The sequence below is a fragment of the Amblyomma maculatum genome, chromosome 11 (genome assembly GCF_055883805.1).
Source record: "Amblyomma maculatum isolate TAMU_Amacu chromosome 11, ASM5588380v1, whole genome shotgun sequence".
Classification (NCBI taxonomy): Eukaryota; Metazoa; Arthropoda; class Arachnida; order Ixodida; family Ixodidae; genus Amblyomma; species Amblyomma maculatum.
In genome coordinates, this window is record NC_139354.1 from 76,481,885 (window position 1) to 76,509,561 (window position 27,677).

Below are 27,677 nucleotides of genomic sequence, written 5' to 3' on the forward strand. Positions count from 1 at the left end.
TATAACATGTATTTTTTTATTCCAGTTTTATTCAATTGAATGAATGTGTTTGCGTGTCCGTAAGCATTTTTAGAATATTTGTTGGAGCAGCTTATTCAAATATTCAACTTTCACCCGGCTGACAGCCTCGCATCTGCTTTCGGAGCACAACAAATTAATGAGGTGGATGACAGCTTTGCGCAGTCATACTGGCTGGCTAATAATTTATCGCTTTTGTCACAACTTTCATTCCTTATGCTCACATTAAAATAATACAACCGACCTCAACAGGATACTTGACCTAGTTAAGTGTGTTTACAGGTGCTATGAGCTGGCTCCCAGCCTAAAGCAAGCAAGAAACTGGATTACATTTCGCAACTAACTCGCATATAGCCACCTGCAACCAGTTATTGTCAGTTGAATACCAGCTGGGATGAGATGAAACCAACTCAAACCAAATAGAGCCAGTTAAAGCATTCATGGTCTTTTCCCCCATTTGGGCTAATCTTCCTACTTTGAATGATGTTTGCTTTGTAACAAAGGTACGATACGACGAACAGCGTTTAAAGCATTCGACCATGCGAAGCATAAGAAGTAATTTTGAACATGTGAAATAAGGAAGATTATTTGACGTTTGTTCAGGCCGAACATTGAAATTCGCCATTTTTTCCGGTCTTGAGGCACCTATCGTGGATATCGACTATAGCGGTCGATATCCACGTTCGGCAGCTAGAGCGGTCTCATTTTGTTTTTGCTTTTGTTCTCTGTTTTTGAAGAGATAGCCTCACTTCGCGAAGTAACGACAAGGTGACTGTGTCCTTCCAATGAAGTCCTATAGCTTCGAGGTCAACTCGGAACTTAAGCCACAACCACTTTTGTCAGTGGGAGGTAGCTTAATGCGTGAGCAGCTGCAGGAAATGGCGATATCATCCTCCAGGGCGTGCTAGACGGCAGGTTGTTTAGGCTGCCCAGAGCGGCGGACCACCTCGACGTAAGGGTTTCGGGATTAATAGCGGTCAGTTGCGCGTTACATTCCAGAGTATGTGTTTAGGTGTGGCTGTATTTGTTTTACAAACCTTGCACTTGTTGGTGATATATATTTCGGGATCGATTCTGTTACACTGCTCGGGTGCGGGTATGTGTGTAATTGGCTCGATAGGACTGCCTGAGCTCTGTGTAATGTGCTGTTTGATGGAAGGAAGGTCAGGCGTGCCAGGTTTGTCGTTATTGAAGTCACTGAAGTATTTCAACCTTTCTCTCCCCAATTCTTCAACATGACTCTCTCTGGCACGGTTTGAAAACCCTCGTGCAACGGAATGAGCAATCTCTTTGCGGGTGGTAAGATGTGCAGAGTAGTCCCCCAAGCGAGCGGGAATACAATCGCAGCAGCTAGAAAAAGAAAATAATCCCGCACATAACAAAGCTGTTTATCGTCACCTGCGGAGAGAATTCAAAATATTAAATAGGAGCTTCACTATGGACGAATAATACTCAACATCTCTTCCGGCTGGAAAAACTGCGGAAGAATAAAAAAAAGTACCGCTGCTCGTTTAGAAACGTGACATTATGTTCTTTTTTATACATTTTAAATAACTTTTTAATTTCATGTAGCCACGCGAGGAAACATATCTGGTGAAAAGCTTCCATATTTGCATCATTTATGCGCACCTTATGCGTAACCGACCTATGTTTCACAAAATTCTAATGCTTTTCCACAGTCCCCATCAATGCTAGAGTTTCATGGGCTTCAATTATTCTACAAAATGGCAATTCATACAATATTTACAAAGCAATTTATCTTCTTCTAATGTCCCGCTGCATTACAAATCAGAAATCCAAATTTCGCTCTTTGACATTCAGACTACAGCAGCAGCATATACGTTGCTATTTCGGGCAGAAACTGCTACGTACAACACTGCTAAATTTAGTGCTCTATGTTGGTCTTCAACATATTACACAAAGGTTATGGGAATTGTTTGTGCACTCTTTACGATAGCTATAACCGGAATGACATCCGGTACGCTCTACGAAGATAATCCACTTAACGCTGAGAACCAACGTACCAGAGACGTGAGTAAATTAAAAACAAATTACAGGATTCCGCTAATGACGAAGGTCTTTCCTCCTCCTTTTTTTCTGCCTCTATAAATCGTGTTTGTGTAAGAATTTTATTTCTTCTCTTGTCTTCTTTGATTTCGTTGTCCGTGACATCGGCATCTCACTAATCACCTTTTCAACATGCGAGACTGAACTAAATTACATGTGGCCCTGCGTGGCTTCTTTAGAGACAGGGAAACTAGCCGCGTACAGGGACATTATGTCATTATGTCGACCCAAGAACTTATGGCGACGTCCAGACCGGAGACATTATAAACTGTAATAACCTGTTGCGTCCTTTAGCAGACAAACCTCGAGCAATCTCGGAATCGTGCTGGCAAAACTTCCACTATGAGCCTAAAAGGGGTTACGCCTAAAACTCGTCATTCGTACTTAAGGCGTTTCGAGGATAAAATAAAGTACACTGAGGAGTTTTGCCCGGATTCTTTTACGAGTTAAAATGCTCGAAGATGATATCTCGTTGGTTCTAAATTTTAAGACATAGGTCTGAAATAGCAAGAGCTCCTTGCTTAATTCTGTTGAAATTCCATAATAGCGGAGGACTTCTCGCTGCCGAATCCTGGCAGCAGGTAGCAAGGTAACTTTTTTTTTCTTAAACAGATGGTAAAAACTGTGTACACCAAAATTTATTGTCAGTATAGTTTTTGTGGGCACTTGTTTCGTCCTAAATTCGACGCTAATTGGCAGCTTGATATTGGGTTCTATGCGCAACGCACTCGGGATGTGCGCATGATCAATGTTTCATCACTGTGTTTACGTTATAGACATTATTATCTGACACTAAACTTATCCTTGAGGACTCTTCGCATATGGGCATTTCATTGTGTTTTCTTAACACGTTTCGTTACCATGATACATTCACATTTATAGGTTGTTCAAAAAGAGATTTACACTACTACACATGAGTACAATAGCATAAGCGATAGGGCTGTTCTTAAAAACGCTTTAGTTGCCAAATTGAACAGAAACTGGAAAATCATTGGAATCATGAAATACTTGTCTTACTTAACAAATTATTATTCAATGAATTAGGCTGCTTTCTTGAAACCCTAATGCCAATATAGGAGGCTTCATTATTTAAGCGTAAGAGCGTATTTTCATAGCACGTACATAGGAATTGTGGCGGGCAAAAATTGGCTTTGGTTCAGCTTTGGTTAAACCTAGTGGGAAACGAAATCTGACGCATTGTACACATTATAGAGCTCTTTATTGAGCAGAATGTGTTTCTTTGCTTATTGCTACGAAAAGAACCTGGCATCCGTAAAAAGATTTTCTTTCAACTTGGCGTACTTCGCGTCCGTGGCGTATCGGCGTACTAGATACTGACTTCAGCAATCATGTGTCTCGCCATGCAGCTGCTCACGCGTTAAGCAACATCTCACATCAGTTACCCCTTGGCCTTGACCTTTGGTGGGAACCCGAAGTAATTGTGACTTGTGTTCTAATTTGACCTCGTAGATGCGTGAAGGTCATCGGAAGCACACGGTGATCTTAGAGTTATTTCGCTTAGTGAAGCTATTGCTTCGAAAATGTGTGGGTTTAAGCCTGGCTTCAAATAGTGATAGAGCGAAAGCTTTGTCTGTTGCAGCTATAGCCTCTGTAACCACCTTTTCAGGCCAGTGTTTTCTGATTTTTTTTTCTTAATAAATCGTTCACAGGAAAGAAAGGTTCACAAGTCTGTGGACACATGAACCGCACTGCATGACAACTTGTTTTGACCTTCAAAGATTTTCTAGGTCAAATTCTAATTGGCTCGCAGAAATAGAAAAGCGCAATATCTTTCGCACTTCTTCTGTGGACACCTGAAGCGGAACTGCATATAAACTGTTTTAGTTTTTGACCTTCAGGCGGCTAGGTAGGTAGGTATAAATTTATTGAGATGCCGGCAAACGACGCTTTATTACGTCGTAACGCGGGTGGTGGTGGTGGTGGTAGAAAACATTTATATAGGACAAATACAGGAGGTTATGCGTGAGCTGACCCTGAAGGGGCCAACCCTCACAAACACTAGGTGGAGGTCCCTAGTTCGGGACCCCAGTGGCGTCTGCCGCCGCTCGGGCTCGCCCGACTAAGGCCCGTTGGGCCTTCAGGTCGGAGCAGCCGAGCAGGGTCGCCTTCCAGTCCTCCCGGGTTGGGTTGGGGTGAGGGGGATAGCCGGATTTGAGGGGCAGGCCCACACCATGTGGTAGATGTCCGAAGACACCACCCCACAGTGCGGGCAGCTGCCAGAGAAAGCAGGGTCGAAGTGTTTTAGAGCTGCCGGGCACAGCAGTGTGTTGGTATAGAGGCGGAGTAAGAGCCGCTCATCCGCCTTTCAAAGGCCCTTACATGGGCGGGGGTAAAGGCTGTGGCTAGATGGGTAGTAATTTACGATATCTTTGAATGTATAAGCCGGATTAGGATCAGCGTCCTGGTCGGAGGGGGAGGAGAAGGAAACTTCCCGGAGAGAAAGCGCGCGGGCGGCGGCGTCGGCAGCCTCGTTTCCAGCCAGCCCCTGATGAGCAGGAGCCCAAATAATGTATCGGGTAGCGGGGTCCCCCAAGTGTCGTCCAAGGGGCATTTCCTTATCAGCCTCATTTCGGCCCGTTTGAGGTGGGTCGGGAGGCTTATGCTTTTAGAGTGCACCCCGGGCCAGCTGAACGGCTCATAGTTAACTGTCTTTGTCTGTGCTTTGCACATCACTTTTAAGTTCGAGCGGGTATGTTTTGGAAGTAGCTTCGCTCGTGATCAAATTTTCCCAAGGCCAAATTTGATTCAATGCTGACGGCTTGGAAACTTTCGATATTGAAGCTTTAGCTTCAACAACGTAATTTTTCTACAATTCTGTTACTCTGCACTGCCTTTCATAAACCGGTGTAGAGTTCTTCAGTTCTTCAATTCAGCCACTCAGAATACTTTTCTGGGGCAAGCACCCTCGTATGAATTTAATGTTAACAAGATGGCATTAAAGCCCCACTCACCGAAAATCCGGGGTCGGCCGCTCACGTTTGCGTAGTGAGCGAAAGATCTCGTGCATGAAACTGTCACGTGGTAGTTGGCGGCTGCTATGGCCACGCACTACTTGGGCATTAAGTTGCGTGATGTTAATTTTAGCAAGAGCTGCCTACATGGTCATCTCCTTTCATATGGGTGGTGGATATCATTATTAGCGATTTCAGAATCAGCCTACAGTACCTCACCATAACCTAAAGGCCGTAGCTAAATTGCTCATTTAAGACAAAATTAGCGCAACAACTTGGATGGGGACAAAAGGAAAGTAAGCACACACGACGACTGACAAGCACTTGTCAATCGCCGTGTGTCTTTTCTTTCCTTTTGTCCCCGTCCAAGTAGTTGCGCTTATTTCTGACAACACGCATTCCTGAAATTGTACATCATATTCGATTTTGCTACTACGTGTAATATTGTAGGACCAACTGCATTCAGATAAAATAATCAGAGAAACATTCTAGCAAAAACCGGAAGTGAGAATGTCAGAAGCCATGTGCTTGCGGCCTTTGGTATGCACATGCTCACATGACGCCCTATTACTTTGTAGCAATATCGAATTCTGAAGATGCACTGTCTGGGCGCACTAAAACAACGTGGAAAAAGAGACATAAAAAAAAAATTCTAGTGACACGTGACGCTCCTCATCTGTCTGCATGCAATATAATTTTTCATCTATAAGATGCTTATTTTTTAGTTACTCGTTTCACATCTTCTAGGGGATAAAAGTGCATTCCTGTCACGTATTCCTGCATAGCGCTTAAACTACCACGCCGCACGCGCTTCAGGAACAATATTTACCAAAACGTCATTGCGTAAGCGCGCAAAAAATGAAGAGCACATCTTTTGGTTCAATTCTCTGTCACAAGCTACCCTGCTATTAGACGAGCCCATCAATATTATATGCACCCCACAATTGTAAGGCAAAACTAGGAACCTAATTAAGATATATCAATTCTTCATTATTTATTTATTGAAAGCGGAAAAAATGGCACCAGATGGCAGAATTTTCTAAACGAGCTTTAACTATAAACTTCTCTAATGGCATAATTATCTCTGTGGCTTATTAGTCTGGATGGAAGAAAGGACACATGCTGATACTATGCTTACTGTATGGGTCATTGGTTCCTAAAGCTGTCGTGGCTTTCTGTTTTGTCGTGCAGCTGCTAACGCTAACTTGTCTAGTACATTTGTGCGATGGCAAAGGACTTGGCTTCTCGTTAGGAGAGCAGGAATGATTTCGGGGTAAAAATAAGAACTGTGAATGGAAACAGAATGCGTTTCTTAATCCTCATAAAAAGGCTCTACGTGTAGAACATGAAAACGTTTTGGCATATACCTTGCTGGCAGAATGCAGTTTTTCTATCAGCAACAATTTGTAAATTCAGGTGACCAAGCCACGCGGGATTCTATGCAGCCTGCAATCAAGAACAAAATGCAGTCGCACTCTTGAAGTCAACTGATCTGCGCACGCAAGGCAGATGTAACTGTTGTCTTTCTGGCTGCAGCCAACAATTATTTGCATAATTTCTGCCGGAATTGTCTTTTAAAACGAAGGCCGTTCTCTATGACTAGTAGTGTAGACAGTGAGTGTCAGGCAAAATGTGTGAGTACAAGGTGACACTTAACAAAAACACCGCGTCATAGTCAAGATAAAACGACTATCCATTATTTCCTCGCCGAGCGTGCATATGACTGCGCCAAGCGTACTGCCTGAGGAGAGGTTTTCAATTGCCCTTGTCTTTCGTGAGGACGCCGGAAGGGACTGAGGGTATGGAAAAAAGAGGGTAAGGAAATAGAGAAAATAAAATAAACTCTTCAAAAAACCTGACTTAGTGTATAGTTTATGGCAATGAGCCAAAGCGTTCCGAAATTTGTACATGCAAAACTGAAAAAAAAAGAACTGAGATAGAGAAACTGCCAGTAGACAGATTCGTTGTGCCATTTAGCAATCTTGACACAAAACGCGCTACCACATCCTCCTGCGACAGGAAGCAGGAAATGGGTAAAGAGAGAAAGGCGTCTGAAGGCGGGTGTATGTTCTATTGGGTGGAGTTCGGGGAAATGTAGTTTCATGAAGGCTGACTTCAATGGCACCGTGGGAACGTAGCCACCCACCTTCGTGGTAGATAGATAGATGGATTTATTGAAAGGAAAAGCAGAGAGGTTGGCCGGAACATGTAATTACCCCCTTCGTGGTAATTTATAATAAATAGCATTTATGATGGAAGAGGTTCGGTTCGGTTCGGTTCGGTTCGGTTCGGATCTTCGGTGGCCGAACCGAAGATGAAGGCAGGATATCAAGTAAGCATGAATCATATGATTGTGATAATACATTGTACACTTTATATACTGTTTCGCACTAACACGTTGGCGAGACACTGTTGCTTACACTTGGCGCGTAAATAGCAACTCGGGGTCCCAGTGTTCTAATAAGGCGCGTTTGACGGAAATGTTGGTGACGTTCGCTGATGCAAAATTGGCGGGGCTTTTACCTTCGCGCTGTAGTTCATGTAGTCGGCCACAACGATGCTTTATTGGCTGTTCTTTGACGATGTTAGAAGCTGTTGAGGGGTATTCATTTATATTTGCTTGAAGAGTTTGTTCAGTGCACTACGGGAGTCGTTGCCCAGCTGTCCCGGTCGTAGCATTTTAAGGTGTGGAAGTTCTCGCATTTAAAAATAAACGTACATACACGAGAGCGGCTAATACTGTTCCATAATGCTTGTCATGAAGTCGCCCACAACAGTCGTGTAAACGTGGCCTGTGCTGCAGTAGGATTATTGTCCGAAGCCCGGAAAACTTGCAAACGTTGAGGGCTGTTCTTACCATTATGTATGGCGTGCCGAATATAAACAGGTGCACTTGTACCAGGTGTCGCCAACATCGCAATGATATATGCAGCCTTTGAATGTTAATTTTCAGTTCACGGCCGTGGAAGGGCTAATGTACGTGATAAGACAAACCAGAGGAATAGGCGTCATGCCTGCCCCCTTGTGCCAGGCAATGATGAAGTTACGGCGCGATCATGGTAGTTCATTAAAATACATTGTATACTCCGCCACTGGATCTTCAACGGCACCTTTGTGAGTACTGAATACATCGTTTTAATGTTGTGTTACCTTTTATCAGTTGTCATTACAAAATCGTATAGTATTTATTTCAATGTTTTTGGTACAGAAAGGCATTTGTAACTACACTTTATACCACCAGGACTGCTATACCAAACGGAGAGCGTCGACACCATAATACCGTCAATTTTCGGACGTCGGAACGTAAGTACTCGCTTCGATAGAAATCAATAGGAATGTATAAAGTGTATTCTGCTAATGTTATATGAGAATGGTGAAGACGATAAAATGACAACCAGCTTAACTCCTTAAAAGAGTACTGAAGAAGGTAATTCATAAAGCCAGGTGTCATAACTGCAGGGCTGCCTAGGTTTATGCTAAATATTCATCACAGTCGGACTTTTTGACAACACTTCACACCAGAAAATGTATTATGCATTTATGGCAATGACGGTTTCCACAATTTAGAGGGCAGATACACTCTAAGAAAAAAACCGGCTGAAGTTGGGAGTATACCGTCCACTTTGGTCCTCAAATCGAGCCGTTACTCCACGAGAGGAGCAACTGCGGCGTGAAGCGTGCCGTGCACAAATTTGGAGGAGTAATGTTTAGTCCTGACTTAAAAAAAAAAAAAAAAAAACTAGAAAGAGGAGGAACGGGAAGACGAACTGGTCACTTGATCCCTGGCCAACCTTCCCGCCTCTCTCGTCGCGCATTTCAGGTGTAGAGAATGTGTTTCTGACTCGATAGACAAAACGTGCATACTATGTTGCCAGAATTGCATACTACGTGCAGGAATTACTTTTTTGACACAGGGTGTGTCGCTGACCTCCGTGATGCACTGGGAGAGGTGCTGTATGTACGCTGGGGCCGCAATGTTCCCAGTATCGCTTTGAAAATAGTCAGAAGTCCGGAAACTGGGAGGTGAGAAATAATGCCTATACGAAAAATATGGTTCAAATAAGCGCTTTTTTGCTATGGAGTCGCTGAGCATCTGTACGAAAACAAACGCACTTTTTTTTTCTAGAGTTTCATGTTTCGTTAGGTCGTTTCGAGTATTTAAAGAGAGACCACGATCGCCGCACCTTTGGTATCTCATGACACACTGACGATTAACGTAGAACTAAAACTGGAAGTAAATAATGTGGGCTACCATACATAACAAACTTCACAGCATATCTTGAGGGCACTTCGACACAATGGTTACTGCCAAAATGTTCACTGCGGGCTCAATCGCAGGCTCCGAACAGCAGGGCCTACGCATTACCAAGCGTAGCCTGCACCGCGGCCCAGTATAAACACCCTAAAAGTAAGACATAAAACGAGGAAGAGAGTAGTTTACCGAGCGATGGGCCTATTAGAGAAAAAAAAGCATACAGCGCTTGTAATGCATAATATTTTGGTGTTTCTCAAGCTCTTGCGCTCCTTGCTCTACGCATAAACCAGCCGAGCTCTCGGTCATCGCAACGCTTCCCGAAATGTTTACATACAAATAAGATTTAGTTACTAGCAAAATATTGTCGCTTCTGCGCTTGCCAGTATTGAAGCTTGGTCGCTCTTTTTGCCTTGAAAGTTTTGTGCTACAGCTCCATGTTCAGCGAAAATTACGCCCACTGTAGCAGCTAGCATCACCGGAGAGCCGCAGCTGGTAAATTTGCAAGCGATGTCAAAATCGATATGTTAAAATTATTTCAGTGAACTAAATAGTGCGCATAGGCATCCAGAACATTGGTTGCAGGCCGTGAGAGCAGGAAGCAAGCTCCAAACGTCAAAACGTCAGGAAGTTGTAATTGTGAAAGCGGCAGCAATGGCCTGTAGACTTCGAAGTCTCAACCATATAAGCCCAATCATGATACAATATGCAAAAATATTTCAAACGGTCCAGGTTCTCGGCGTGGCCGAGTGGTCAGCGTACCAAGCTTCTGTGTACAACTTTATGAGGTACCGAGTTCGAAGCGCGCTAGTACTGTCCGACTTGTTTTCAGCTTCTTTTTTTTTGACGTTCGTAAGGTGCTTCGTTACTTTTTAGCTTTTACTTTTTCTCTAAGGCCTCTTTTTCTTTCTCCGGGCGATCACCACATGTGCTCTCCTTCGGATCATTTTCGAGGATGAAATGTTAGTCTCTTGGGGAGCATATGCAAGGAGCAACCATTCCTCCTCCTACAGTTAATCCTTTGGGGACTAAGTGCTTATCTCGTTGCAGTTGGTCCCCAAAAGGATCAATGGTTGTGGCAAACCAGTTGGTCCACAAGAAGACTAACCTGCCTACCCCTTTTAGTCCTTTTTTTCTTCTTAGAGTGTGCGGTGGCATTGCACATGGTGAGCGTTCATATATTACCACCTGTACCCACAGATCACATCGAAAAAAGCACTGCAGCAGCAACGATATTGAAAGATAATGGTGCAACATGTGTATATTTTTGTATTTCGTATATTTGAAATGAAAATTAGATCTGGCGATGAGAAACGGGATATCATCGGTACAATGAACCCATAGTTCAGCAGCCTTCCACCATGTATAGAAGTTAACTTCGCTTTAAATCTCAACGTCCACAGCCAACCAGCAGGCCTCCTCGAAATACGAAAGACCGGGAAAAGGAATGAGAGCTTAGCTTGAGAGCTACATACCGAAGGACTGGGCTGTCCATATGCGGTACAGATTTTGAGCTCACCACATTATCTTTAATAGTGCAGTTTCAGTATCACTGGTCATGGGCCCACGTACAGGCTCTCCACTTCTAGCTGTAAGAGGGTCATTAAATTCAAATTTGATAGCGTCCTACATATGCGCATATCGAAACAAACCGCTGCAAGCACAGACGGGCACGGAGTTGGGGCTTCGCATGGCCTGCCGCATAGATTTATTGCTTTACCGGGTCGGCCGGGTCGGGGACGGGTAGGATGTTTTGAAAGCTGCGACCGCGTTATAGCTAGAAGTGTACGATGCTGTACACACAGACATCCCTATAATTTCGAGCCTGGCTTGTGTACATGCAGGGCATTTGACGTTCCTGATTCGGCTTCTGTTATTATACTCGCGACATGGATAGCGTAACATGGCGTCTAGAGTAAATGGGCACCGTGGACAGTGGTGTCACTGTATTGAAAGGAAAGGTTGGGGGGGGGGGGGCAACGCTGTAACGCTAGTGCCACAGTCACTAGTTATTCCTGCGCGTGGACTGGATTCGCCTTATATAAAACTGCACACCAGCCATTTTTCACAACATGTGGAAGCCTATAGATATTGAGACTAGCTACGAGTGCTAACCTAGGCTCTCTTACGCACTCAAAATTATGAGGCCACACTTCTTCGCCCACTTCTACCTGCATAAGCTTGCATTTAGGCTAAGTGCTCAATCGCATCACCACCCCTTTCGCACACATATCAAAAGAGCCGTGTAAACCTTGCGATTCCAGAAACGTGTAGAGCTGCATAAGAGAAGCATTGCAGTTATACAACCTACCTCTATGGCAAGTCAGGGCTGTACCTACCGCTCTAGCAAACTGGAAAAAATTGAAGTTTGCGAACAATTCTTTTTCAGCCTGCCTCACACAGAAGTACCTGACATAAGTCAAAATGCAATATTCTCCCTTAGGAATGAACAGATGAATAAGACATTCAAATATCCTGATAACAGCAAAGTTTTCTCAACCCAGTATCAATCGTTGTCGCTAGCCGGACACCTACGCTGAAACTTCTAGCAAATAATTCTGACCTCGGTGTAAAGAGCCTGTGATGCTGCTACGCAACCCCTACGAGAGCCTCCTACCTGTCACTTTGTCAAGCGAGTCCCTCACAAGCGCTTCTCATTTCGGGCTCAATACCTTGCCAGGTGCTTTCGCAGGGAGCAAAGAAGTTCAAGTCTCGCGCTCCAATAGAAGTAAGAAGTCGAAGCCTAGCTCAATAAAATATATTCCCGTGATTACATTCACTAAGGAATTTTTTTAAGGTGACAGTAAACAACCATGAGGTTTGAAGTCCACACGGCTCTTCTAGTGTTTGTGTCCTTGGCTACTTGCTTCACCGCTCCAATTTGAACACAGTTTCAGCTTTAATCAGCGACAGCAATTGTAAGGGCTTCGATCGAATTCTGTTCCAATTTGGAGAACCTAAGGCAGGCATGCAGAAACATCTACATGGGTCTGTTTCTTCCAATACCGCTTGTAGGCCAGACTTAGCTTCACGTGACAATGGGCACAAAAATAGCACCAAATATTCATATATATTTATGAATAACAATAAATGCCGTTTTTGTTCATTCATATACCATAAAATAGGCTTACCAGCAACGCTTCCTAGACTACACACTCGTGATATGGACGGGAACCGAGGACCAACTCATCCAATTTATCCAACAAGGTACGGTACAGCCAAACCTTAGCTTCACGCACGCCTGTTTCAAAAATGACATTGTCTTTCACGAAGTTGTACTTCGAATGTGACTGTGCCATAACCACCAACTTGTACAGAAAACAAAGTGACAGGCAACATTAGCTTGATGTCTACAACTGTCACCTAGGGACTGCAAAATTTCAATTCCATACTCCCAGTTCAATAGATTAAAGAGAAATTGTTCACAATCGGAGGCATTCGTGAAAAACTCTAAGCAGTCAACTCTACCCGTACTCTTTTTTATTGATGACGCCTAAAGGCTGACGAGTAAATCGTAACAAACTCCTTAGTTAGCGAACGTTAGCAGCTCCAAACGAACACCGCTGCAGCCTCATCTTATCTTTCTCCAATAACGTGTAAAACATAAAAAAAAATTAAAGAAAAACAAGCTCTTCGTCATCAAACATTGTGACCGGGTCTCGAAAGATATTCCAACAAAATTGAGTAGTTTCCACAAACATAAGTCGAATAAAGTCTGAAGGTTCCTTACCTTGCGAAAATAAGCGATGCCATGTTTGGAAGCGCACGCAGAAAGCAATGATTACTCAACGTGCATATTTCAATTTCAAATATTATGTTCGTAAAAATTGCAAATTTATTTGTGGTCGTTAGCGGGGCCTAAATGCTTATGCGTGGCTGGTGTATGTTCAAGCGTGGCGATGTGTAAATGAGATTCGCGGCATACTTCGCAGTTTAGAGGTGTGAGACTTAAAACAACACCTCCATCTTATAGTACGCGGTGCCAACACTTCCCCCCAAAATGCTTACTAGCCGTGGGGCCATAAAATCAAAATTCCCTGGCATCCCACCGGAGAAAGGAGCGTAGAATACTAGCCTCCTATTCATAAGGAAGGTCACAAAGCCACTTAACTGTTACGCATGACATCCTGCCAACTGGAGTGCTCGCTCTTATTTTCCGCCTTTCTCACCTGCCCTGCCTTTTCTTCCGTTTTTGCTGTCTTCACATATTATCTGCTGCTCCATCTCGCGTTCCCTTTCTCTTCATCTTTTTTTGTTTTCAATATTTTAGTTTACACACCACCTTTCCTTCTATTCCCCATTCTTGCTTGCAGCTCGTTTAAGAATTGTTGAATTCCAGGCCAGGCCAGGCCGAGAAAACTGCGCAATTCTGTAATCCGTTGTGGACGAGCAAAGTTCAAGACCGCGATGATTTTTTCAGGGTCTGGACGAATGCCGTCATGGCTGACTAGATGTCCCAATATTTTAATTTCCTTCTGTGCAAAGTGGCACTTCTTGGTGTTGAGCTGAAGGCCCGCTGAAGCGAGACACGTGAGGACCTCATTCAGGCGCGTGTTAAGTTTCTGGGTGCTTAGACGAACGCCGAACAAGCAGCCACACTGAAGCTTGTCAGGAATGATTTTGTTCCCTCTCAGCAGCTGGGCATAAAAAAACGATGCAGCGCTCTTCCTTGGCGCTTATATTGCCCCCGATATCTGTGTTTTTCGTGGGTGTCTTCATGAACAGGAAGGCAATAAAAGTTTCCTCGCGGAATAGGATGTTATCAGCCGAAGAACGTGAACCTCTTCTCCCTTTTAGGGCGCCATAACCCGAACCGAACAAATTATCCGCTGTTTTAAACCGCTGTGAACTACTGATCAGCATTCTTGAGTACAACACTGCTGCATCATAAAACACTCGTCATGGCCAGTTAGGTACAGGTGAAACACCAGGACGGCGGAGTTCAGAGATGAAATAATCAGCACGTTACCTTAGCATTTCGGAATCTGGCTAGTGAGTGAAGAACAATCACAATAGGATACAAACGTCAGTCCCACGACCTCCATGCTATTGAAGAGATGTCGACTTCCCCGGAGATGTCCCAGGATTACAGGATTGACTCGACGGTGTCGATTGGAACCTTACGCCGATGCCATGATGACCTACGTATACTTGAATGAGGTTAACAGCTATGTAGGTGGGGAAGCAAACAACACCATCAAGTCCCACAGAAGCCACCGAGGTGCCCGAAACGTTGATCTTGTTTACTGAAAATGCCCTTTGTTTTCTACATTTGATGACGCAAAGTCTTACTAAAAGCCAACAGATTTTTAATTTGAAATCATTTACTTACGAGAATTTTCAGAAGAGGTGTAACCATGAATTATTGTAGGATGAGACTATTGTAAAAGAAGGCTAGGTCGAGACGGCGAGGTCGTGACGGCAAGGACAGCCAAGCCTTGTCTAGCGTTTTAATCCGATCACGAACCCAGGCGCGCGCCGGAGCCGGCGCCGCGGGACGATGATGATGGCATGTACAAATGAAAGAAGAAGATCATGGCATGTACAAATGAAAGAAGGTCCACAGAAGGCTCACACAATCTGCCCGGGGGGTCGGAAACGGCCAGCCTGGTCGCTCCTAATTAACCGATGTACCGCGGCGCACAAACGGTTTCAAGCGAGAAACATGAACAATTTTAGTTCCACGGTGGCGTCGATCAGCTGGGGGATCAACAGGCGTGACTTTGTAGTTAACTGGAGAAGTTTGGCTGATAATCTCGTAGGGACCAAGGTAGCGGTGGTGGAATTTGTCATTAAGGCCAGGGGTGCGCAGTGGTGTATACAGCAGTACTTCGTTACCGGGACGATAAGAGACCACGCGATGCGTAGAATCGTAGAGACTCTTGCGGTCTTCCTGGCACGCTGCTGTGTTGAGGCGGGCAAGATTACGGCATCTGGCCACACGAGATAAGAACTGGGTAGGTACTGATGTGGAGTAGTCGGGCGTAGAGAAGAAGGAAGCGTCGAGAATTGTAGTGGGAGGACGGCCATAAACGAGGAAAAATGGAGAATAACCGGTAGTCCGCTGTACTGCTGTGTTATAGGCGAAAGTGACGAATGGTAGAATAGTGTCCCAATTTCGATGATCCGGTGTGATGTACATGGAGATCATATCCGATAAGGTGCGGTGAAATCGCTCAGTCAGCCCGTTAGTCTGGGGATGGTAGCTTGAGGTTGTCTTATGAAGTGTGGATGACGCATGAAGAACTTCGGCAACGACTGCCGATAAGAAGGCCGTCCCGCGGTCACTTAGGAGCACCCGAGGAGCGCCATGACGCAATACAATTGATCGCAAAAAGAAATTTGCTACTTCTTGAGCGGAACCGGTCGGTACAGGTGCTGTCTCAGCGTAGCGTGTAAGGTGGTCGACAGCTGTTATAATCCAATGGTTACCCCCATCGGAGAGAGGTAGGGGACCATATAAGTCAATGCCGACTACGTCAAATGGCGTGGCTGGACAGGGAACAGGTTGTAGAAGGCCAGCGGGCGAAGACGTCGGCCGTTTGCGACGTTGGCACAGAGGGCAGGATGCGACGTATTTGGCAACGCAGGAAGATAGGCCAGGCCAAAAGAATCGTTTTTTCACTCGGTCGTAGGCTTTGTCAACACCAAGGTGACCTGCAATAGCGTCATCGTGGAGAGCCGCCAGTATACGTGGACGAAGCACACGCGGCACGACTGGGATCCAGCGAGTTCCATCAGGGCAATACACGAAGCGGAGTAGGATGCCATCTTCGAGCTTAAAGTTGCGAAGTTGTCGGCGAAGCCGAGCATTGGGTGGGTCCGAAGCGCCAATAAGGCGGTCGATGATGGGTCGGCAGTAGGCATCGGCTAATTGCTGTGAGCGGAGAGCGTGTTTGTTTTCAGAGTCATCAAATGAAACTGTTGTGATATACGTCGGAGAAAGAGATGGTCGGCTGTGGTCATAGGTGGAAATGCATTGGGAAGAAAAACAGCAAGCCGATTCCGAAAGTGGACAGCGAGAAAGAGCGTCGGCGTCTTGGTGTTGGCGACCCGATTTATAAGTGACGTCGAAATTGTATTCTTGCAGGCGTAGAATCCAACGGCCAAGTCGGCCTGTCAAATTTTTGAGCGAAGACAACCAGCAAAGAGCATGGTGATCGGTCACAACTGTGAAATGCCGACCATATAGGTAAGGGCGAAATTTTTGGACAGCCCAGACGACGGCAAGGTACTCCTGCTCGGTAATGGTGTAGTTTTTCTCAGCTGGAGTCATAGTCCGACTGGCGAAGGCAATCACTTTCTCACGCGAATTTGCATCGCGCTGCAGGAGTACAGCTCCAAGACCGAGACCACTAGCATCAGTGTGCAGGGTGGTTGGAGCGCTGTCACTGAAGTGGCCAAGAACAGGGTCTGATGTGAGGGCGTGCTTCAGATTATTAAAAGCGGCTTCGCACTGTTCAGTCCACACGAAAGTGCTGCGTGCTTTAAGTAGTTCATGAAGTGGAGCAGCAATACTTGCAAAATGCCTTATAAAACGCCGGAAATAAGATGCCAGGCCGAGAAAACTGCGCAATTCTGTAATCCGTTGTGGACGAGCAAAGTTCAAGACCGCGATGATTTTTTCAGAGTCTGGACGAATGCCGTCATGGCTGACTAGATGTCCCAATATTTTAATTTCCTTCTGTGCAAAGTGGCACTTCTTGGTGTTGAGCTGAAGGCCCGCTGAAGCGAGACACGTGAGGACCTCATTCAGGCGCGTGAGATGGTCGTTAAAAGTTGACGAAAAGATGACAATGTCATCCAAGTAACATAAACAGGTTCTCCATTTTAGGCCACGAAGCACAGTATCGATCATTCTTTCAAATGTCGCTGGTGCGTTACAAAGTCCGAAAGGCATAACATTAAATTCGTAAAGGCCATCGGGAGTTGAGAAAGCGGTTTTTTCTTTATCGTCCTCGTGCATAGGTATTTGCCAATAACCTGAGCTGAGGTCCAAAGTCGAGAAATATTCGGCGCCTTGGAGAGAGTCAAGGGCGTCATCAATTCTTGGCATTGGGTATACATCTTTGCGGGTAATTTTGTTGAGTGCCCGGTAATCAACACAAAAGCGTACCGAGCCGTCCTTTTTTTTACCTAACACTACTGGGGAGGACCATGGGCTTGTCGAGGGACGAATAATATTGCGATGGAGCATGTCATTTACATTTTCTTCAATTACTTTTCGTTCAGAGAGGGAAACCCAATAAGGCCGTCGGCGAACGATAGAGTTACCTTCAGTAATGATGCGATGGTGCGCAACACTAGTCTGTCCGAGTGGTGGGGAAGTGGCATCAAAAATGGCTTGGTGGTGTCGAAGCAATGTCAGCAGTTCTTGGCGTTGGTTCGGCGTGAGGTTAGGATTAATAGTCTTTGTGAGAACAGAAAGAGAGACGTCTGGCGAAACACGGCGCTGAGGCAGAGGGGCGGTGAGCACCATCAATGACAAAGGTTGAACATCCACCATGTAGGGGAGAGAAGTTCCTTTTGGGAGCACGAGGGATTCACGTGAAGTGTTAGTGGCCGCTACTGTCGCTGAGCCGTTGCAGAACCTCACAAGACTTGACGGGAAGGCGATACCGCGTGCAAGATGACGATGAGATGGTGCGATGAGTACGTCCCCGTCAGTGATGTGGTCAGAAACAACGGTACGCAGTTTTTCGCACTGAGGAGGCAAAACAGTATCAGCGGCGGTAACTAGGGGATGATGTCGTTCAGAAACTTCAGATGAAAAATCGCTGTCTGTCATATGGATAACACGGTCGCCACAAGAAATTAACGCCGAAGCGGTTGACAAAAAATCCCATCCTAAAATCATCAGATGCGCACATGGTGAGAGCACAGCAAACTACACGTGATGGCGGACGCTGTCAATAACAATTCGTATGGTGCACTTTGCTAAACGGCGCAAAGGGACGTCATTGGCTCCACGGAGTTCAGGCCCATCATATGGTGTCGTCACTTTTCGCAAACGGTAGCACAAATCAGTGTGAATGACAGAAATTGCAGCTCCTGCATCAATCAATGCTTCGACCGGTAATCCTTCAGCGAAAACAGAAATCACATAATACGGGTGATCTGGAGGACTTTTGGTAAGTTCGCAGAGTGCAGTTTGACCTCCGGAAACTGCAACGCTTAGTTTTCCGGATGGCGGACAGGGATAGTTGTTGCGGGTCGAAGAGGGGAAACTGAGCGACGGTATGCGAATAGGGACCGACGTCGGGATGCATGGGTTCCACGAGGCTCAGACGAGGATTCTAGAGGTGGGGATGACCTTCGAGGTGGGCTTGGAGTAAACCGGCGTTGATAATATGACGTTGGAGGGATGTCACTTTCAAAGGTATCGTAACCACGGCGCTCGTTCTGGAGGCGGCGACGACAGACGCGAGATATATGTCCTCTGATGCCACAGTAATAGCAAATTCGTCGGGAGGGGCGCCAAGGTGCGTAATAGGGTGGTGCAGGTTGAGCCGTCGTTATTGCATTGACGTGATTGTAGTTTGGTGCCGGTCGAGGCGGGGGAACTAAAGGAGGGGGGGATGCTGCGACGTGCGCGTAAGTCGGTACTGAGCGGGGTGCCGGAGGGTGTTATAGGTTCGGTGATTGTTGCCAGCTCTTCTTTGATGATGCTGCGAAGACCTGCGTCATTAGATGTTGCGGAAGAGTGTTCGCACCCGTGTCGACAGACAGGCTTGAGCGCCTGGAGCTCCTCGCGGATGATGGCTCGAATAAGTGCCCGCAGGTCGAGATCAGCATAGGTCGGGCCAGTAGTGTTGGCGGGCTGCAATCGGGAGGACTGCAGCTGGTCGATGCGTTGGCAGGTCGTAATAATGGAATCAATAGTTGAAGGATTCTGAGCAACTAGGATGTTATACGCCGTAGAATTGATTCCTTTCAAGACGTGGTGTACTCGTTCATGTTCCGCCATGGTGGGACTAATACGCCGGCAGAGTGCAAGTATGGCCTCTATGTAAGACGCATATGACTCATCAGGACCTTGACGGCGTGAAGCGAGCTTGGTCTTCGCGATCTCAGTCCGAACTGCCGGGTCGGCGAAGTACTGTCGGAACTGCTGTTTGAAGGTGGTCCAGTTAGTTGTGTGGGGCTCGCGGTTGATGAACCAAGTCCTGGCGACCTCAATAAGGTAGAACGAGATGTTGAGAAATTTTAGAGCATCGTCCCACCGGTTGTAGGCACTGCAGCGTTCGTAGGTGTCAAGCCAGTCATCGACGTCTTCATCGCGACGACCAGCGAACAGCGGCGGGTCGCGCTGTCGTGTGGGCACAGTCGGAGGGGGTGGTGCAGCCGAGGTAGAGGGTCCGGCTTGTTCGTGGGTACTGTCGGTAGACATAGTGATGGTGGCAGTTGCCAAACGGCGACCGGAACGTAGCTCCAGCGAGAGGCAGGGCCCAAGACAGCAAGGGGATCAAATTTCGCCTCCACCACTTGTAAAAGAAGGCTATGTCGAGACGGCGAGGTCGTGACGGCAAGGACAGCCAAGCCTTGTCTAGCGTTTTAATCCGATCACGAACCCAGGCGCGCGCCGGAGCCGGCGCCGCGGGACGATGATGATGGTATGTACAAATGAAAGAAGAAGATCATGGCATGTACAAATGAAAGAAGGTCCACAGAAGGCTCACACTATTTACAATGATACAGCTGAACCAAAGCAAATAAGAACACAAGATCGCATTAATACTAGTGCTCCCGACTTAAGAAATCTGCGTTTGCATGGCGTTTACCTCTTTTATGCTATACCACAAAAGCATAATTCTCGACAGTCAAACTCCGCCGAAGCAATGTGCCATTCTTTTCAGACAGTTGCTGGAGCCATGTCAACCCTCAACGATAAGTAATTAGAACAAACTGATTGCCGAAGGGTAAAGGCGAACCTTCTCGACAGCCCACACCAAGCAAGATATATAATTTTAAATAGTACTGTGAGCCTGCTTCCTCGAAGTAAGCTTTCTGCCGACAAACAAATAGAGCGTTCTTCGCCCTTTTTGTTATCTTTGCATAGTACCACCTCCATTACTTTTTGGATAGTGTCGCACTGTGCCAAGAAATGGCTCTTGTAGTTTGGGGTGGCCATGGGAGAGGGAGTTTGTCAATGCCGGCGGCAGGTACTCAAACGATTCATGGTCACGATAATTGCGCACAATGTTATTCGGTCCCTTTTTTTAAGGGAATCCGGTAATGGACTCGCATTTACCGAGAACCTGGGAATATACTGGTTGTAGGAATTCTCCAATCTGATGTAAGATATTAAACCCTTCTTCATTTGCTTCAAAGGAGACTCTTTGATAGCCTGAACATTTAGTTCCTAACCGCTGACCAATGACATGACGAAGACAATCTACTTCATTACGGACAAATTTACACCTCGCAGCCTTAACCGCTAAGCCTGCATCTTTCAAGCGAGTAATGACCTGAAGCAAATGTTGGAGGTGCTCTACCCATGTGTCTGAAAACATTGCTTTATCATCCAGGTAGGGCATTGGAAGTCTGGTACACCCAGAACCTGAATTATTAGCTTTGAAAATAAGTAGGGTGCATTTTTCAGAGAAAAAGATACAGCAAGTGGCTTGAATACATCGAAGAGTCTTGAATGCTGCCAGGTTGCTCAACACTCCGTGCGTAGTACTTGCCTGTATACTATGATAAGATCGATGACCGATATCTACTTCATCCTGCTTACTTTCCCGATGGAGGCTTCAATATTCTGAATCGGGTAGAACTTCGTTAAACTAGCGGTATTTAACTTTCGGTAGTCCTTACAGCGATGTGAATACAGTCGTGCCTCGTTAATATGGACACTTTGGTTTCCGACCAAAACTGTCCATAAAGCAAGTCATCCATAATAACGAGTCATGAATAAAAACAAAAAGGATTTTATTGAGAAAAGAGAATTGTAAATAACGACTGCTTTTGTACATAACGGTGTGCACTGGACTCAAAATTTCACAGAACACGGGCAATTTTGAGTGCAATATCCTTATCATTGTTGTCTTCAAAAAATTGTAGTGCAGTCTGAAGCGACTCGCTTACCATGACACCCGTGATGTTGGGCTCTGTGTTGGTCAAACTTTCGAGCACGAACTCCTCACTGGCCGATGAATGAGCGTCTGATTCTCTACTCTACTACCGCCACTTCCAAAATGGCCTCTTCACTGAGCAAAGTAGCCGCTAAGTAGCTGCTTGAGATTCTCCTGAGGCGAGGAAATAGCTGAGCTGTCGATACTAGTCCCTCGCAGCTTGGATTGACTGAGATGGCTTTTGCCGCTTGTATTCACAGATTTTTTCGCGCCTACGTTCAGCTCTGTTCTTTTGCGTTTAACTCCCGCCATGCCAAAAGCCAGACTCAAGTTGAGGGTTATAGGCTCCTGATGCTGTGCACTGTTTTGCCTAACTAACCTTTCTGTCTTTCCGATCTTCTGATTCTTTCTTTTTCTGCCTTGTACTGTTTCTGTAAGGAAGCAAGGGAGTCAAGTTGGCAAGCTGCTATGCAGAGGGCTATCGAACATCCCATCTTCTTGGCGCCGTTTTTACGTGTTCCCATAAAGCAAACACTGCAAGCTGAAGTACAGTTTAGAACGACGGCTAGCAGACTACGAAGAGCTCAGACCTTGTCAAGGCCGCATCGTTGGCTCAAAGCGAAGCCGACATACGGACCGCTTAGTGTGCAAAGTTTGACAGTTCGGCAGCGCAACAGGGACGAAAACCAGGAGCATGAGAGGGAAGCGCGTCCAGGACGGGACGCCCGGTCCCGGTTGCGTGTTCGTACGTCGCCTTTCTTTTGTCGCTCTACTTTGTGAGTGTGTCTTAACTCTCACCGAAAAGCGTTAACGGCTTCATGGAACACACATTGCGCTTTGGGAAAGAAAACTTCAGTTCGCACCGCCTCTGTAGGCATTTGTCTTTCTTCCTGTCATTTCTTTCTTACGCTTTTACCGCCCTCTCTGTTCACGTTCAACAGAATTTATTGCAACCGCATGTTGCTGTTTTCCCGACTGCGGCGGCACTTCCGCTGCACCCAGAAATCTCCTGGTTCCCCCCTTTCGGGGTCTTTCTTACGCTGACCCTCGGTTTTCTGTGTACGTTCTTCGCCCCCCGCCCCTCCCCCTTCCCTTAGAACGGCGAAGCGCCCGCTTTGGTTCTTTCCAACCCTACAGGACTCGTTCAGGCATCCCGCCGTATCGGCTGTCGCGTAGGTTCGCGGGCGGCGCGCCCTTCTTTAACTTGCGTTCGGACCACTTTGCTTTTTTTCAAGCACTGTCCATATTAACGAGACAAAAATACATGGGCCCAAGTGGGGTGCGTTCATTCTTCCCCTGTCCATTGTCCGGACAGCAAGTTTCCATATTAACAAGGCATAAATACATTGAAAAGGTTTCGTTCCCAGAAAAACTGTCCATAATTCGGGTCGTCCATATTAACGGAGGTCATAATAACGGGGCAGAGCTTTGCCAAAATAGTAGGCGGCACATAATAATTCCCCCTCCCCCCCTCTCGACTAACAGCGGGTCAAGCATTCGATCTACACCATTTTTAATGGGTTCCCTTTACGTTAAAAGCAATATGATTTGCACTGAAGTGACGACTGACTGGTCCCTTCAATCCTGTGCTGGACTATTCTGGTCTTTCTGGCAATTCTTCAAAACAAATTCTGGTGTTTTTCAATTAAAACAGTGCAATCCGCAAACTTATCGCTGCGAAGTTGTTTGGGATCGATAGTACTCTCTAAGATTTCTGTGACTGTGAGAACTCTGTCGGTTTCCCCAAACGAGGAATGTGAGCTTCAACGTCCTCTAGTTGATATATTGCGATGCTGACAACTATTACCATTTCCACGTAGGGTTTTATTAGGTTGCAGTGATATATGCGTACCGCTTTACGATGTCCATGACGTTTTACGATATAGTTGTATTCAGATAGCTTCTGCTGGATCGTCGCTGGCCCTCCCACTGCACTTGCAATCTATTTGCTTTTGCTGGTCTTAAAAACACCACCTTGTCTCCTCCATTGTAGAATTTGAGGTGACTGTTTCCGTCATTAAACTTTACCCCAAACTCGAGCTTTCTCAAAATTTACTTTAACAATATGTGAAGTTTTGTGCAGGCGGTTCTGTAGGGCGAGTACACACGTTTTTACCAAGGGGTTTTCTGCTACGCCTTCACAATGTTCACGCACTAGTCGCAAAGGAGAACGAAGGTTTTATCCGCAACGCTATTCCGCAGTCGTAGAACTCGAAGACTTTTCCCAATATTTTTACTGCTCGTATCATAAGGTCCTGATGATAAGGTTCATAGCCGAACGCCTTCTCGCCACGCTATTACTCTATAGGTGGTTTACTGAAGTGATTTGCAATAACAATAGCTGCTTCATAAATCACTGGTGGAAACATACCAAGGTCGCTCTTAGTCCCAGATAAAAACCCGATCCAAGAAAAAGTTGTTAGACTGTTTACCTCCTCGACAGAGGTGTGGTCTTTCGTAGGCACTGCCTCGGGAAACTTGCTACCAGCGCGGACCGTAGTTAATAAATTCCTATATCCATCTTTTTTTTCTAAGTAGGATACCAACAACATCTATCAAAAGCCTCCTAAATGGCTCAGTAATTATCGACACAACAGTAAGGGACAGTTTCGTCACTCGTTCGGTCTTTCCGTCTTTTTACACGTGTCGTACGAGAAAACTCCCGAACGTCTATAAAGCAAACAGGTCAACAGTATTCTGCCAGGAACCCGGACTTCGTTTTTCTGATTCCAAAATGCCCGACTATCCTTCCATATGAACAGATTCTAAGTCACGCATTTCCTTGTGTGGAACTACTAGGTGGTCTACTTCATTCGCGGCTGTGTCCATAAGGTGTCAAATAACGACTCAGTTCTTCACATAGAACGAGATATTCGGTGCATCACTTTTCCCAGGCTATCTCGATACCTAACTAGTGCTTGATCAGTGGTCTTTTCAATGATGATCAACTTTTACTAGATCACAAATATTTACGCTTTCCGCTAGAACCAGCGTGCTACTTCCGCTTATTCAAACACTACCGCTGGAACTGCTTGTACCGTTTCGATATCTAACTTATCCGTTTCTGCCTTCGTTGCGAGCTTTTGTGGCTCGGACCTGATCATTTTCGTCATGGTGCGAGTTACCAAAAGAGCGGGATTCATATAATGCGATACGCCTGCTTCACTGAGCTGCCTTTCCATCCTTTTCCAAAGAATGTACGGGCAGCTGGACACTATCCCCCTAACCCCCAGGGGACACTATCGCCTCAGTGTGTAGCACTAAAAAATGAACTTCTACTTTTACTTTCGCTACCGGCAACCTAATTGTACAATAGTCCAAGGTCTCACGAACCCATATGCGTCACCTGTGAAATCATCTTGCTTCACTACCGATTAATGACCCAGGTCGTGTGTGGCTCCAGCGTCTCTAAACCTTTGGAAGACTGGCCTTTTAACTCTATGTCGCACAGGTATATCTTAAGCTGGTATTCTACCCTATCCGTGCACAAGTTATGCGGAGAACTTCTATGTCGCACAGATATATCTTAAGCTGGTATTTTACCCTATCCTTACACAAGTTACGCGGGGACACTTTATGCACCCGACATCCTACAGCCACATGACCCAGTTGGCAACACCTGTAGCATATAGGCTTCCTAGCTTCAAACAAATTAGTTTTTACTATTTGTTTGTCTCAATCTAACACTTCATTTGAAGGTGGAGCGTCCATGGAACCCTCAACACTTTTAGACAAAGGTCGACATTTTCCCTGGTCGTGGTTTCGGACAAATCTAGGCTTTTTGTTATCTAACTTCTTTCCGAGTCAGAGCAATACAAATCTGTGTAATCAGAGGCTCGTGTACTGTTTTTGCATCTGGCCTGTCCATAGTCCAATCTCTAGAGTTGAATAAATAGCAAAGAAAAACTGCTTAAACTCATTGTTTATGCTGCATGGTAAATAGAAGAGACGTTTTAGACCCTCACCTATCACCGCCGCAATACCCGGCGTCGTCTGTCCCACCGCTGCCACCAACTGTTACGTTTCTCAATAATTTGACGAACGACGAGCAAGCGGTCTCACTGAAAATTGTCAGAAATGCCTTTATGCTATCTCGGCTGTCGGGCTAGACAGAACAACGCAGCGCTCTGCTGTGGCGCTTATATTTCTCCGATATCAGCGTTTTTCATATGTCATCATGAACACGAAGACAAGAATATGTATCGCGTGATAGGGGGCGTTATCAGTCGAAGCATGTAACACCTCATACTCAGTCCTGAGGACGGCCACCCTCTCGCCACAACAAAGAGGTCATAAATATTTCGACATGAGGCAATCTACATCTTTCTATATATATATATATATATATATATATATATATATATATATATATATATATATATATATATTACCGTTAGCATACGAAGAGAATATTATAGTGTGATGTCCTGACAGAATGTTCTCGAATTCAAATGTCTGCTTTGCTTCTTGAACATTTAGGAGGCAATTTTAATGCATTTAAGATAATGTTTGCCGACTTGCGGAACGGTTCTTTCATTATCGTCACAGTTGCTCGACGTGGCGGAAGGGGTAAGTTTCAGTCTATCAAATTTTTTGGACCAAGAAATTTTAAAAAGCAACTTTTAAAATATTACTCGTATATGTTATGCCCATGTTGAAAGTAATTACGATGAACAATTTTGATATTCTCGTGAGATAAGTTCAGCAATGCTAAAATGTTTTTCTCGCACTCTATGAGCCACATAAATTAATCCAAGAGACAATACAGCACCGGCGGTGATTATTAGAGTATTTGCAAACAATTGCTCACCACCGAAGACAAGCCACATCGCACATTCAGGTTTCTAGGTTTTGGTAGATGCATCCTTAAACTGCAATGTTTGCAAACCCATATACTAAAAGTCAGGTTATATAAGGTCTGTAACTAAAACAAAGATAAATCAGCAATAATTATGAACGCCTAGATAGGTTAATATTATTATCAAGAAAAAAGTGAGCTTGCGGTATGAGCAACAAGCCGGCTCAATATCTATGTACTTCGAATTCTTTAAACTTTCTTGAGGCTAATGAGAATACGTTGGCGTCCTCTGTTCTTGCACCCAGCAAGTGTGTGGGGGATAGAGGAGGTAGGCGAACTAAACAATATGTCTTGTGGCACAGCCGCAGTAAATAAGCAAGTTTAGAGAATTTCTATCTATATGTCGAGGAATGCAAAATGCCTAATCGACTTTGAGCCCGCCTATGTAAGGATGCAGGAATAGAAGTACTGTGCAAACTTGGGTGGTCAAATATTCGAATATGCAACTTACTCTGGGTTAAATAACGAATACCTATATTCTTTCTCTACTCAGGCTGCCGATTACTCCGGACAAGCAGCACAGCGAATGGCCCGATTCCAGAAACGTGCAACCGAGTGTATATAGCGAACTGCCCTAGAAATGATAAAAAAGTGTACTACCCAAACTGCGGGCCACGGATTCCGCACATCGTCCAGTGGGACAGAGAGATGTGAAAAATACATTACCTGTTCAGTACATTAGTGTTTTTTCTTTACTATTGCTCCGGTGATGTCTGCACACTGCACAATTAAGTGGAACATGAATATTTCTGAAGTTCCCGCAGTAGTCAAGGAAGAGATGGAATGTAAGAAATTGTAAAAATTCTAAATACTCTTTTTGGCCATACGATTGCTGGCTGTTATAAAATGACGATTGTTCCATCTGCGCCATTATACGTGAATAGTCATAACATTGATGAAAAAATAGATAAAAGCGCAATTGAAGAAAATCTTGATAATTTAAATAAATTACGAATAAAAGAGTTTGTCTCAAGCCCGGGGACATCCTTAACTTCAGCATCAACCCCGATGCTCTACTCTTACAGCACTAAGTAATACTAAAGCGAAAGTATTAGTAGGCTAGGTTCTGCAAAACCTGTGCGCGGTGTGTCACCAAAATATGACGCCTGATGCTGCGTCTTCCCTCCCTATATTCTAATTTAAATATAAATAAAGATAAGAAATATCCTTCATACCTTTGTTTCGTCTTGGAATTATTTTTGTTACTGCGCAGTTCAGGTTTCCTTAAGAATGTTTACACATGCTGTGCATTTAAGGCCCACGGCGGCTGCGTTTCGATGGAGGCGAACCGAAGGGGCGTCCGTGTGCTGTGCGATGTCTTTTTTTATTGCCTGGTCTTGACACATTACATTTTACGAGGACAAAAACAACAACAATTACACAAATGCGTTTTACATACACTATTTACATATGACACACTAAAATTCACGCATAGA

General features: G+C 45.2%; 1 long non-coding RNA gene across 2 annotated transcripts; it reads left to right on the top strand.

Annotated features, from left to right (window-relative positions):
* Positions 1 to 8,012: 8,012 nt before the first annotated feature.
* On the top strand, positions 8,013 to 27,012 carry LOC146174202 (uncharacterized). Of its 2 annotated transcripts, none has more exons than XR_014701947.1 (3): positions 8,013 to 8,171; positions 8,266 to 8,360; positions 26,735 to 27,012. It is a non-coding gene; the product is annotated as an uncharacterized LOC146174202 (long non-coding RNA). The 2 variants fall into 2 exon arrangements; XR_014701948.1 differs by having other exon boundaries at positions 8,299 to 8,360.
* Positions 27,013 to 27,677: the final 665 nt, after the last annotated feature.